Source organism: Pan troglodytes, chromosome 8 (genome assembly GCF_028858775.2).
Source record: "Pan troglodytes isolate AG18354 chromosome 8, NHGRI_mPanTro3-v2.0_pri, whole genome shotgun sequence".
Taxonomy (NCBI): Eukaryota; Metazoa; Chordata; class Mammalia; order Primates; family Hominidae; genus Pan; species Pan troglodytes.
In genome coordinates this window covers 51,685,025-51,700,708 of record NC_072406.2, presented here as the reverse complement: position 1 = coordinate 51,700,708, position 15,684 = coordinate 51,685,025, and positions in this window count along the sequence as shown.

The following is a 15,684-nucleotide window of genomic DNA, read 5'->3' as shown; positions in this document are numbered from 1 at the left end:
CCATGTGATGATGACTCCTTCCAATTCCATTCTATGATTCCATTTGATTCCATTCGATGATGATTCCATTCGAGTCCATTCGATGATTTCATTTGATTCCATTCTATTATTCAATTTGATTCCATTTGATGATGATTCCATTCGATTCCATTAGATGATAATTAGATTTGATTACTTTCGATGATTTTATTTCATTCCATTCGATGATGATTCCATTCGAGTCTATTCCATTCCATTCCATTCCATTCGAGTCCATTTCATTCCACTACATTCCATATCATTCGAGTTCATTCCGTTCCGTTACATTCCATTCCATTCGTGTCCATTCAATACCATTCCATTCCAATAGATTCCATTCCACTCCATTGCTTTTGAGTCCATTCCATTCCATTCGAGCCCATTCCATTCCATTGCATTCGAGTCCATTCCATTACACACTATTCCATTTGAGTTCATTCCATTCCGTTCCATTAAATCCATTCCATTCCATTCCATTCCATTTTAGCACAATCCATTCCATTCCATTCCATTCGAGTCTATTCCATTCCAATCCATTCCATTCGGGTCCAATCCATTCAATTCCACTCGAGTCAATTCCATTCCATTCATTTGAGTCCATTCCATTGCACTCCATTCCATTCGAATCCATTCCATTCCATTCCATTGGAGTCCATTCCATTGCATTCCATTCCATTCCTTTCGAGTCCATTCAATTCGATTCGAGTGCATTCCATTCCATTCCGTTCCATTTGAGTCCATTCCATTGCATTCCATTCCATTCGAGTCTATTCCATTCTATTCCATTCGAGTCCATTCCTTTCCATTCCATTAGAGTCCATTCTATTAAATTCCATTGTATTCCATTCGAGTCCATTCCATTCCATTCCCTTCCATTTGTGTCCATTCCATTCCATTCGAGTCCATTCCACTCGAGTCCATTCCATACCATTACATTCTGTTCAACTGGAATCCATTCAATTGCATTCCATTCCATTCGAATCCATTCCACTCCATTCCATTTGAGTGCCTTCCACTCTATTCCTTTCCACTCGAAACCTTTCCATTCCATTCTAGTCCATTCCATTCCGGTCAATTCCTTTCCATTCCATTCTATAACAGTCCTTTACATTCCAGTCTATAACAATCCAATCCATTCCATTCCATTCCATTTATGTCCATTCCATTCAAGTCCATTGCATTCCATTCAATTCCATTCGTGTCCATTGCATTCCATTCCACTTAAGTCCATCCCATTCCATTCCATTCGAGACCATTCCATTCCAATCCAATCTATTCGAGTCCATTCCATTACATTCGAGTCCATTCCAATCCATTTCATTCGAGTCCCTTCCATTCAATTCCATTCATTTCCACTTGAGTCCATTCCATTCCATTCCATTCTATTTCATTCTAGTCCATTCCATTCCATACCTTTCCATTCCATTCCAGTCCATTCCAATCCATTGCATTCCATTCCAATCGGTTCCATTCCATTTCATTCTATTTGAGTCCATTCCATTCCATTCCACTCCATTCGAGTCCATTCCATTCCATTCCATTTGAATCCATTCCATTCTATTCGAGTCCATTCCATTCCATTCCATTCCATTCCGTTCCATTAATTTCAGATCCATTCCATTCCGTTCAAGTCCACTCCATTCCATTCGATTCGAGTCTATTCCATTACATTGCATGCCATTCGAGTTCATTCCTCTGCATTCCATTTCATTCGAGTCTTTTCCGTTGCATTCCATTCCATTCCACTCCAATCTATTCCATTCCATTCCATTCCATCCGAGTCCATTTCAGTTCATTCAAGTCCATTCCATTCCATTCCATTTCATTCGAGTCCACTTCATTCCACTAAGTTCCATTCCATTCCATTCCATTCCATTCCATTCCATTCCATTCCATTCTTTTTGGGTCCATTCAATTCAAATGCATTCCATTCAATTCCATTCTTTTTGGGTCCATTCAATTCAAATGCATTCCATTCAATTCCATAACCTTCCATTCCATTCCATTCCATTCCCTTCCATTCCGTTTGAGTCCATTCCATTCCATTCCATCGAGTCCATTTCATTCCATTACATTCCATTCCTTTCGAGTTCATTCCATTCCATTACATTCCATTCCATCGAGTCCATTTCATTCCATTACATTCCATTCCTTTCGAGTTCATTCCATTCCATTACATTCCATTAAATTCGAGTCAATTCAATTCCGTTCCATTCCATTAGAGTCCATTCCACTCCATTCCGTTCGAGTCCATTCCATTCCATTTGAGTCCATTCCATTCCATTGCATTCGAGTCCATTCCATTCCATGCTATTCCATTTAAGTCCATTCCATTGCATTCGAGTCCATTCCATTCCATGCTATTCCATTTGAGTCCATTCCATTCCATTCCATTTGAATCCATTCCATTCCATTCCATTCGAGCCCAAATCATTCCATTCCATTCAATTGGAGTCCATTCCATTCCAATCCATTCCACTCGGGTTCACTCCATTCAAATCCATTCGAGTCAATACCATTCCATTCCATTCGAGTCCATTCCATTGCATTCCATTCAATTCGAGTCCATTCCATTCCATTCTATTCTAGTCCATTCCATTCCATTCCACTCCTTTAGAGTCCATTCAATTCCAATGGATTCCATTCCATTCCATTGCATTCCATTCCATCTGAGTCTATTCCATTCTATTACATTGAAGTCCATTCCATTCCATTCCATTAGAGTCCATTATATTAAATTCCATTGTATTCCATATGAGTGCATTCCGTTCCATTCCGTTTCATTTGTGACCATTCCATTCGATTGGAGTCCATTCCATTCGAGTCCTTTCCATACCATTACATTCCATTTGACTCGAATCCATTCCAGTCCATTCCATTCGAGTCTATTCCATTCTATTCCATTTTATACCATTCGAGTCCATTCCATTCCATTCCATTCTAATCCATTCCATTCCATTCCATTCCATTCCATTCCATTCCATTCGGGTCCATTCCATTTCATGCCATTCGAGTCCATTCCATTCCATTCCACTCCATTCTGGTACATTCTATTCAATTCCATTCCATTCGAGTCCATTTCTTTCATTCCATTCCATCCAATTCGGGTCCATTCCATTGCATTCCATTCAAGTGCATTCTATTCCATTCCACTCCATTCTAGTACATTCCATTCCATTCGAGTTATTTCCATTCCATTCCATTCTATTCGAGACCATTCCATTCCATTAGAGTCCATTCCACTCCATTCCATTCGAGTCCATTCCATTCAATTCCATTCCATTCCATTCAATCCATTCCATTCCATTCCAGTCCAGTCCACTCCATTCCATTCCCTTCAATTCTATTCCATTCATTTCCTTTCCATTCCATTCCATTCTGTTCCATTCCATTACATTACATTCGAGTCAATTCCATTACATTCCATTCCATTCGAGTCCATTCCATTCCATTCCACTCCATTCCAGTCCTTTCCATTCCATTCCATTCCCTTCCCTTCCATTCCATTCCATTCGAGTCCATTCCATTCCATTGGAGTCCATTTCATTCGTTTCCATTCTATTTCATTCCATTCCATTCCATTCCATTACATTACATTCCATTCAATTCGAATCCATTCAGTTCCATTCCATTACATTCGAGTCCATTGCATTCCATTCCAATCCATTACATTGATGTCCATTACTTTCTGTTACATTCGATTCAATTCCATTCCATGCCATTCGAGTGCATTCCATTCAATGTCATTCAATTCCACTCGAGTCGATTCCATTCCATTACACTCCATTCGAGTCCATTCCATTTGAGGCCATTCCATTCCATTCCATTCGAGGCCATTCCATTCCATTCCATTCCATTCCATTCCATTCCTTTCAAGTCCATTCCATTCCATTCTACTCCTTTCCATTAAATTGCAATCCATACCATTCCATTTCGTTCCATTCCACTACATTACATTCCTTCCCATCCCATTCCATTCCCTTCTATTCCAATTCATTCCGTTCCATTCCTTTCAAGTCCATTTCATTCCATTACTTTCAAGTCCATTTGAGTCCATTTCTTTCATTTTCATTCCATTCCATTCATGTCCATTCTATTTGAGACAATTCCATTCCATTCGAGTCAATTCCATTCCTTTCGTGTACATTAAATTGCATTCCATTCCATTCCATTAGAGTCCATTACATTGCATTCGATTCAAAACCATTCCATTCCATATCATTCCATTACATTCGAGTCCATTCAATTCCATTCCATTATAGTCCAATCCTTTCCATTCCATTGGAGTCCATTCCATTCTAGTCAATTCCATTCCATTCGTGTACATTAAATTGCATTCCATTCCATTCCATTAGAGTCCATTACATTGCATTCCATTCAAAACCATTCCATTCCATATCATTCCATTACATTCGAGTCCATTCAATTCCATTCCATTATAGTCCAATCCTTTCCATTCCATTGGAGTCCATTCCATTCCATTTCATTTGAGTCCATTCCATTCCATTCCATTCTATTACATTCATGTCCATTCCATTCCATTGCATTACATACCATTCCAGTCCTTTCCATTCCATTCCATTCCATTGCATTCGTATCCTTTCCAATTCATTTGATTTGATTCCATTCCATTCCATTCTATTCCATTCAAGCCCATTCCTTTCCATAGCTTACCATTCCATTTCATTCCTTTCTATTCCATTCCATTCCATTCCTTTCCATTCCATTCGATTCCATTCCATTCCATTCGTGTCAGTTCCATTCCATTACATTCGACTTCACTAAATTCCATTCCACTCCATTCGGGTCCATTCCATTCCATTTCATTCCATTCGCGTCCATTCCTTTTCATTCTATTCCATTCCATTCTGGTTCATTCCAATCCATTCCATTCCATTCGAGTCCATTCCTTTCCATTCCTTTCCATTTCATTCGGGGTCATTCCACTCCATTCTGTTCAAGACCATTCCTTTCCATTCCATTCCATTCGATTTCATTCCATTCTATTCAATTCGGGTCCATTCCATTCCACACCATTCCATTCGAATCCATTCCATTCTATTCCATTTGAGTCCATTCCATTCAATTTCCTTCCATTCGAGTCCATTCCATTCCATTCGAATCCATTCCATTCCATTTGATTTAAGTCCTTTCCATTCTGTTCCATTCGAGTCCATTCCATTCCATTCTATTCTATTTGAGTCCTTTCCATTCTGTTCCATTCGAGTCCATTGCATTCCACTCCATTCCATTCCATTCCATTCGAGTGCATTCCAATCCATTCCATTCCATTCGAGTCCATTCCATTCCAATCCATTCCTTTCTGTTCCATTCCATTCGAGTCCATTCCATTCCAATCCATTCCTTTCGGTTCCATTCCATTCAATTCCATTGGAATCAATTCCATTCCATTCCTTTCGAGTCCATTCCATTGCATTCCATTCCATTCCTTTCGAGACCGTTCAATTCCATTAAATTCCATTCGAGTCCTTTCCATTGCATTCCATTCCATTGGCGACCATTCCATTCTATTCCATTCATGTCCATTCCATTCCATTCCATTCCATTATAGCCCATTCCATTCCATTCCATTAGAGTCCATTCCATTCCATTAAATTCCATTGTATTCCATTTGAGTCCATTCCATTCCCTTCCATTCAATTCGTGTCCTTTCAAGTCCATTGCATTCCATTCCTTTCGAGTCCATTCCATTCCATTCCATTCTATTCCATTCAAGTCCATTCCATTCCACATCATTCCATTCCATTCCAGTACATTCCATTCCAGTCAGGTCCATTCCATTCCATTCCATTCCATTCGAGTCCTTTCCATTAGATTCCATTCCATTCCACTCCAGTCCATTATATTCAATTCCATTCGACTCCTTTCCATTCCATTCCATTCCAATCCTTTCAGGTCCATTCCATTCCATTCCATTCCATTCGAGTACATTTCTTTCCGTTCCTTTATATTCGTGTCCGTTCCATTCCATTCCATTCCAGACACTTCATTTCACTTCCATTCCATTCCTTTCGAATCCATTCCATTCCATCCTAGTCCATTCCATTCCATTCGATACCATACCATTCCATTACTTTCTAATCCATTCGATTCCATTCCATTACATTCCATTCGAGTCCATTCCATTCCATTCTATTCCATTCCATTCCATTTCATTCGAATGCATTCCATTCCATTCAATTCCATTCGACTCCATTACATTCCATTCATTCCAGTCCATTCCATAACATTACATTCCGTTCGATTCAAGTCCATTCAATTCCATTACATTTCATTCGATTCCATTCCACTCCATGCCACTCGAGTCCATTCCATTCCATTCCATTTGGGTCCATTCCTTTCCATTCCATTCGAGTCCATTCCATTGCATTTGTGTCCATTTCATTCGAGTCCATACAATTCTACTCCATTCCATTTGATTCCATTCCATTATATTAAATTCGAGTCTATTCCATTGCATTCCATTCTATTACATTCCATTCCATTCCGTTCTATTCCATTTGAGTCCAATCCATTCCATTCCATTCCATTCGAGTCCATTCCATTCCACTCGAGGCCATGCCATTTCTTTACATTCCAGACAATTCCATTCCATTCCATACCATTTGAGTCCTTTCCATTCCATGCCATTCGAGTCCATTCCATTCCAACCAATTTCATTGGAATACATTCCATTCCATTCCGTTCGAATCTGTACTATTCCATTCCATTCCATTCGAGCCCATTCCACTACATTCCATTCCATTCAAGTCCATTTCATTCCATTCCATTCGCGTCCATTCCATTCCATTTGAGTCCATTCCATTCCATTTCATTCGAGTAAATTCCTATCCATTTCATTCCTTTTGAGTCGATTCCATTCCATTTGAGTCAATTCCATTCCATTCGAGTCCACAGCATTCCATTCCATTCGAGTCTATTCCATTCCATTCCATTCCTGTCCATTCCTTTCGAGTCAATTCAGTTCAACTGCAATCCATTCGAGTCCATTCCATTTAAATTCCATTCCATTCCATTCCATACCATTCCTTTCATTTCCATTCCATTCGATTCCGTTTCATTCCATTACATTCCATTCCTTTCGACTCCATTCTCTTCCTCTACATTCCATTCAATTCGAGTCCATTCCATTCCATACCATTCCGTTCAATTCCATTCCATTCCATTTGATTCCATTCCATTCCATTGCATTCGAGTCCATTCCATTCCATGCTATTCCTTGTGAGTCCATTCCATTCCATTCCATTCGAGACCATTCCTTCCCAACCCATTCCACTCGAATCCATTCCATTCCATTCCATTCCATTCCGAACCTGTCCATTCCATTCCATTGAATTCTATTCCATTCCATTAGGGTCCAATCCATTCAATTCCATTCGAGTCAATTCCATTCAATTCCATTTGAGTCAATTCCATCACATTCCATTCCAATCGTTTCGAGTCCATTCAATTCCATTACATTCTATTCGAATCTATTCCATTCCCTTCCATTCGAGTCATTTCCATTGCAATACATTCCATTCGAGTCCATTCCATTTTATTCCATTTGAGTCCACTCCATTCCATTCCATTAGAGTCCATTCCATTAAATTCCGCTGTATTCCATTCGAATCCATTCCATTTTATTCCATTTGAGTCCACTCCATTCCATTCCATTAGAGTCCATTCCATTAAATTCTGCTGTATTCCATTCGAATCCATTCCATTCCATTCCATTCCATTAGATTCCATTTGAGTCCATTCCATTCCATTCAAGTCCATTCCACTCTATTCCATTTCATTTGAGACCATTCCATTCCATTACATTACATTCCAACCGAGTCCACTCAATTCCATTCCATTCGAGTCTATTCCACTCCATTCCATTCGAGTCCATTTCATTCCACACCATTCCATTCGAGTCCATTCCACTCTATTCCATTTGAGACCATTCCATTCCATTCCATTTCTGTCCTTTCCATTGCATTCCATTACATTCGAGTCAATTCCATTCTATTCCATTCAAGTCCATTTCATTCAATTCCATTAGATTCCATTCCATTAGAGTCCATTCCATTAAATTCCGTTCCATTCCATTCGAGTCCATTCAATTCCATTCCTTTCTAGTCCCTTCCCTTCTAATCCATTCCATTCTATTCCATTCAAGTCCATTCCATTCTGCTTCATTCCATTCCATTCCACTTCTTCCCATTCAATTCCATTCCATTCCCTTCCATTTCAGTCCATTCCATTGCATTCCATTCCATTAGAGTCCATTCCATTAAATTCCATTCCATTCCATTCGAGACCATTCCATTCCATTCAAGTCCATTCCATTCAATTCCCTTTGAGTCCCTTCCATTCCATTCCTTTCCTTTCTATTCCATTCAAGTCCATTGCATTCTGCTTCATTCCACTCCTTTCAAGTCCTTTCCATTCCATTCGGGTCCATTTCATTCCATTACCTTCCATTCCATTGGAGTCCATTCCATTGCATTCAAGGCCATTCCATTCAAGTCCATTCCATTCCACTCCATTCCATTCAATTCCTTTCCATTCCTTTCGAGCCCATTTCGTTCCATTCGAGTCCTTTCCATTGCATTCCATTCCAGTCCATTCCCTTCCATTCTATTCCATTTGAGTCCATTCCATTCCTTTCCATTCTAGTCCGTTCCATCCCATGCGACTCCATTCCATTGCTTTTCCATTCCAGTCCATTACATTCCATTTCATTCGAGTCCATTCCATTGCATTCAAGGCCATTCCATCCCATTCGATTCCATTCCTTGCATTCCATTCCAGTCCATGCCATTCCATTCCATTCGAGTCCATTCCATTCCATTCCATTCCATTCCATTCCATTGCATTCCCTTCCAGCCCATACCATTGCATTCTCTTCCATTTGAATCCATTCCATTCACTTCCATTTGCGTCCATTGCATTCCTTTCCATTCGAATCAATTCCATTCCCACCCATTTCATTCGAGTCAATTCCTTTTAATTCCGTTCGAATTCATTCCATCCAATTCCATTCCATTCGTGCACATGCCACTGCATTCCATTCTATTTGAGTCCATTGAATTCATTCCATTTCATTTGTGTCCATTCCATTCAATTTCATTCGAGTCAATTCCATTCCACTGCATTTGAGTCCATTCCATTGCATTCCATTCCATTCGAGTCCATTCCATTCCATTCCATTTGAGTCCATTCCATTGCATTCCATTCCATTCGAGTCCCTTCCATTCCGTCCCATTTGATTCCATTCCATTGCATTCCATTACATGCTTTTCGAGTCCATTCAATTCCATTCCATTCCTTTCCATTCAAGTGCATTCCACTCTATTCCATTCGAGTCCATTCCGTTCCATTCCATTAGAGTCCATTCCATTGAATTCCATTGTATTCCATTCGAGTACATTCCATTCCATTCCATTCCATTTGTGTCCATTCCATTCCATTCGAGTCTGTTCCTTTCAATTCCTTTTGAGTCCATTCCATTCCATTCCATTCTATTCCATTCAAGTCCATTCCATTCCACATCTTTCCATTCCATTCCATTCCATTCTGTTCCATTCGGGTCCATTCCATTCCATTCAATTCGAGTCCATTCCATTCCAATCCACTCCAGTCCATTCCATTCCAGTCCACTCTAGTTTCCATTCCATTCCATTCCTTTCGAGTCCATTCCATTCCATTCAAGTCCATGCCATTCCATTCCATTCGAGTCCATTCCATTCCATTCAATTTCATTCCTTTCGAGTCCATTCAATTCCATTCGAGTCCATTCCATTCTATTCTATTCCATTAAATTCCATTCCATTCCATTCAAGTCCATTCCATGCCATGCAAATCCATTCGACTCCATTTCATTCCTTTCCATTCTAGTCCACTCCATAATATTACATTCCATTCGATTCAAGTCCATTCCGTTCCATTCCATTCCCTTTGTGTCCATTCCATTCCATTCATTCCATTCGAGTCCATTACATTACATTCCATTTGAGTCCATTCTCTTCCATTCCATTCCATTTTATTCGAGTCCATTCATTTGTATTCCATTCGAGTCTATTCCATTCCATTCTGTTCGAGTCCATACCATTCCATTCCTTTCCATTCCAGTCCATTCAATTCCTTTCCATTCAAGTCCTTTCCATTTCACTCCACTCCAATCTATTAGAGTCCATTTAACTAAATTTCATTCCACTCCAGTCCATTCGATTCCATTCCATTCCATTCAGGTCCATTCTATTCTATTCTCTTCGGGTCAGTTCCATTCCTTTCCATTCAAGCCCTTTCCATTGCATTCCATACCATTCCTTTTGAGATCATTCAATTCCGTTCCATTTGATTCTAGTCCATTCCATTCCATTTAATTCGAGTCCATTCGTTTCCATTACATTCCATTCGGGTCCATTCCATTCTATTCCCTTCCAGTCAATTCCATTCCATTCCATTCGCGTCCATTGCATTGCATTCCATTCCATTCTTTTTGAGACAATTCAATTCCTTTCCGTTCCATTCAAATCCATGACATTCCATTCCTTTCAAGTCTATTCCATTGCATTCCATTCTATTAGAGTCCATTCCATTCTATTCAGTTAGAGTACATTCCATTCGATTCCATTACATTCCATTCCATTAGAGTCCATTCAATTAAATTCCATTCCATTCCATTCGAGGCCATTGCATTCCATTCGAGTCAATTCCATTGCATTCCCTTCAAGTCCATTCCATTGCATTCCCTTCAAGTCCATTCCATTGCATTCCCTTCAAGTCCATTCCATTCCATTCCATACTCTCCCATTCAAGTCCATTCCATTCCTTTCCTTTGCAGTACATTCCACTTCATTCCATTCCAGTACATTCCAATCTGGTCCGTTCCATTCCATTCTGTTCGTGTCCATTCCATTCCATTCGAGTCCCTTCCATTCCATACCATTCTAGTCCATTCCATTCCACAACATTCCTTTCAATTCCATTCCATTCTATTCCATTCGAGTCCATTCCATTCGATTCCCTTTGAGTCCGTTCCATTCCATTCCATACTATTCCATTCAAGTCCATTCCACTCCATTTCATTCCATTCCATTCCAATCCATTCCATTCAATTCCATTCCATTCTTGTGCATTCCTTTCCATTCCATTCAAGTCCATTCCATTGCATTCATGTCCATTTCATTCAAGACCATTCCATTCCACCCCATTCCATTCGATTCCATTCCTTTCTATTCCATTCGAGTCCATTCCATTCCATTCTAATACATTCCATTCTATTCCGTTTTATTCCATTCGAGTCCATTCCGTTCCGTTCCATTTGAGTCCATTACATTCCATTCGCGTCCATTCCATTTCATTCCATTCCAGTCCATTCCGTTCCATTCGATACCATTTGAGTCCATTCCATTCCATTCCATTCGAGTCCATTCCATTCCAACACATTTCATTCGAGTACATTCCATTCCATTCCGTTCAAATACCTTCTATTCTATTCCAATCCATTCGAGTCCATTCCACTCCATTCAATTCCATTTGAGTCCATTCCATTCCATTCCATTACAGTCCATTACATTCTATTCCATTCAACTCCTTTCCATTCCATTCCATTCCTTTCAGGTCCCTTCCATTCTATTCCATTCAAGTCCATTCCATTCCATTCCATTCCATTCCGTTACATTCGTGTCCATTTCATTCCATTCCATTCCACTCGCATCGTTTCAATTCCATTCCATTCCTTTCGAGTCCATTCCATTCCAACCGAGTCTATTCCATTCCATTGCATTCCATTCGAGACCATACCATTCCATTCCTTTAGACTCCTATCGAGTCCTGTAGATTCCATACCATTCCATTTGAGTCCATTCCATTGCATTCTATTCCATTCCATTCCATTCCATTCGAGTGCATTCCATTCCAATGTATTCCATTCAAATCCATGTCATTCCATTCCATTACATTCCATCATAGTCCATTCCATAACATTATATTCCGTTTGATTCAAGTCCATTCAATTCCATTCCATTTCATTCAATTCCTTTCCACTCCACACCATTCCAGTCCATTCCATTCTATTGCATACGAGTCCATTCCTTTGTATTCCATTCGTCAATTCCATTCCATTCCATTCACGTCCATTCTTTCCATTTCATTGCACTTGAATCAATTCCATTCCATTCCATTCTAGTCCATTCCATTGCACTCCATTCCATGCCATTCGAGTCCATTCCACTCCATTCCATTCCATTTGAGTTCATTTCATTCGATTCCATTCCATTCCGGTCCATTCCATTCTATTCCCTTTGAGTCAATTCCATTCCATTCCATTCTAGTCCATTCCATTGCATTCCATTCCTTTCCTTTCGAGACCATTCTATTCCTTTCCATTTCATTTGAATGCAATCCATTCCATTACAGTCAAGTCCATTCCATTCCATTCCATTCCATTCCATTCTATTCCATTCGAGTCCATTGCATTCTATTCAGTTCGAATCCATTCCATTCCTTTCCATTAGATTCCATTCAATTAGAGTCCACTCAATTAAATTGTATTCCATTCCATTAGAGTCCATTCCATACCATTCCATTCCATTCCTCTTCACTCCATTCCATTCCATTCCATTCCTTTCCATTCCATACCATTTGGGTCCATTCCATTCAACTGCATTTGTATCCATTCAATTCCATTCCATTCCATTCCATTCGAGTACATTCCACTCCATACCATTCGAGTCCATTATATTCCATTCGAGTCCCTTCCATTCTATTGCATTCAAGTCCATTCCATTCCATTCCATGCTATTCCATTTGAGTCCTTTACATTCCACCGCATTTGAATCGATTCCATTCCATCCCATTCCATTTGAGCCCAATCCATTCCATTCCATTCACTTCAAGTCCATTCCATTACAATCCATTCCATTCGGCTCCACTCCATTCAATTCCTCTCGAGTCAATTCCATTCCATTCCTTTTGAGTCCATTCAATTCCATTCGAGTCCTTTCCATTCCATTCCATTCGAGACCATCCCATTGCATTCAATTCCATTCGAGCCTAATCCGTTCTATTCCATTCTCATCCATTCCATTAGAGTCCATTCCATTAAATTCCATTGTATTCCGTTTGAGTCCATTCCATTCATTTCGTTCCATTTGTGTCCATTCCATTCCAATCGAGTCCATTACATTCGCGTCCATTCCATACCATTACATTCCGTTTGACTCGAATCCATTCCATTCCATTCGAATCCATTCCACTCCTTTCCATTCGAGTCCATTCCATTCCATTCCATTCCTCTCGAGTCCTTTGCATTCCGTTCAAGTCCATTCCATTCCATTCCATTCCATTCCTTTCCATTCCATTCCATTCCATTGCTTTCCATTCCACTCCATTCCATTATGGTCCATTGAATTTCATTCTGTTCCATTCCATTCCATTCGTGTCCATTCCATTCCGTTCCATTCCATTCCATTCGTGTCCATTCCATTCCACTGCATTCGAGTCCATTGTATTCCAGTCAATTCCATTCATGTCCATTCCATACCATTCCACTTGATTCCATTCCATTCGAGTCCATTCCATTCCATTCGAGTCCATTCCATTCTATTGGAGTCCATTCCATTCCATTTCATTTGAGTCCCTTCCATTACGTTCCATTCTATTCCATTCGAGGCCATTCCATTCCATTCCATTCAATTCCATTCCTTTCCATTGCACTCGAGTCCATTCCATTCCATTCCTTTCCATTGCACTCGAGTCCATTCCATTCCATTCCAATCCATTAGATTCCAATCCATTCCATTCCATTATATCCTATTCCATTCCATTTCATTCCATTCCATTCCATTCCACTACATTCCATTCCACTGCATTCCATTCCTTTCCATTCCATTCCATTCCTTTCCATTCCTTTCCATTCCATTCCATTCCATTCCATTCCATTCCAGTCCTTTCCATTCCATTCTGGTCCATTTCATTCCATTCCATTCCTTTCGAGTCTATTCCATTCCATTGCATGTGATTTGAGTTCATTCCACTGCATTCCATTTCATTCAAGTCCATTCCATTCCATTCCATTCCATTCCACTCCATTCCATTCCATTCCACTCGAGTCGATTCCACTCCATTCCATTCCATTCTAGTCCATTTCCTTTAATTCCATTCCATTCCATTCCAATCCATTCCATTCTTTTAGGGTCCATTCAATTCAAATACTTTCCATTCGATTCCATTCTATTCCATTCCATACCATTCCATTCGTGTTCATTCCATTCCATTCCATTAAATTCGAGTCCATTTCATTTTTTTATATTCCTTTCCATTCAAGTTCTTTTCATTCCGTTACTTTTCAATCCATTCGAGTCCATTCCATTCCATTCCAATCCATTCGAATCCATTCTACTCCATTCCGTTTGAGTCTATTCCATTCCATTCGGGTCTATTCCATTCTGTTCTGTTCCATTTGTGTACATTCCATGCCATTGGAGTCCATTCCATTCCATTCCTTTAGAGTCCATTCTATTACATTTCATTCTGTTCCATTCAAGTCCATTCCATTCCATACCATTCCATTCCATTCCAGTCCATTGTATTCCATTACATTGCATTGCATTGCATTCCATTCCATTCCATTCCATTCCATTCCATTCCATTCCATTCCTTTTGTGTCCATTCCTTTGCATTCCATTTTTGTCCATTCCATTCCATTAAATTCCATTCAGGTCCATTCCATTCCATTCTATTCAATTCGATCCCTTCCCATTCCATTCCATTCCTTTCCATTCCATTCCATTCCACTCCATTCGGGTCCATTCCTTTCCATTCCATTAGAGTCTACTGCATTAAATTCCATGCCATTCAAGTCCATACAGTTCCATTCCATTCCATTCCATTCCATTGCATTCCATTCCATTGCATTCCATTCCATTCCATTCCATTCCATTCCATTCCATTCCATTCCATTCCTTTCGGATCCATTCAATTCAACTGCATTTCATTAGAGTGCATTGAATTCCAATGCATTCCATTCCATTCCATTAGAGTCCATTGAATTCCATTCCATCCAATTAGTGTCCATTCCATTCCATTCAATTCCACTCGAGTCATTTCCATTCCATTTGAGTCCATTCCCTTCCATTGGAGTCCATTCCATTCCCTTTGTGTCCTTTCCATTCCATTGGAGTCCATTCCATGTCCTTCATTTCGAGTCCATTCCACTCCATTTCATTCCATTCCATTCCGTTCGAGTCCATTCAATTCCATTTTATTCCACTCCTTTCAAGTCCATTCAATTCCATTCCATAGCATTCGAGTCCATTACTTTCCATTCCTTTCCACTCGAGTCCTTTCCATTCCATTCGAGTCCATTCCATTCCATTCCATTCCATTGTTTTCCATTCCATTCCATTTCATTGTTTTCCATTCCATTCCATTTCATTGCAGTCCGTTCCATTCCATTCCATTCGTAACCATTCCATTCCATTTCATTCGAGTCCATTCCATTCCATTGAATTCCATTCGTGTCCATTCCATTCCATTCCACATGAGTTCATTCCGTTCAATTCCTTTCGAGTCCATTACATTCCATTCATTCGACTCCATTCCATTCCATTCCATTTAATTCCACTCGAGTCGATTCCATTCCATTCCATTCCATTCGAATCCATTCCA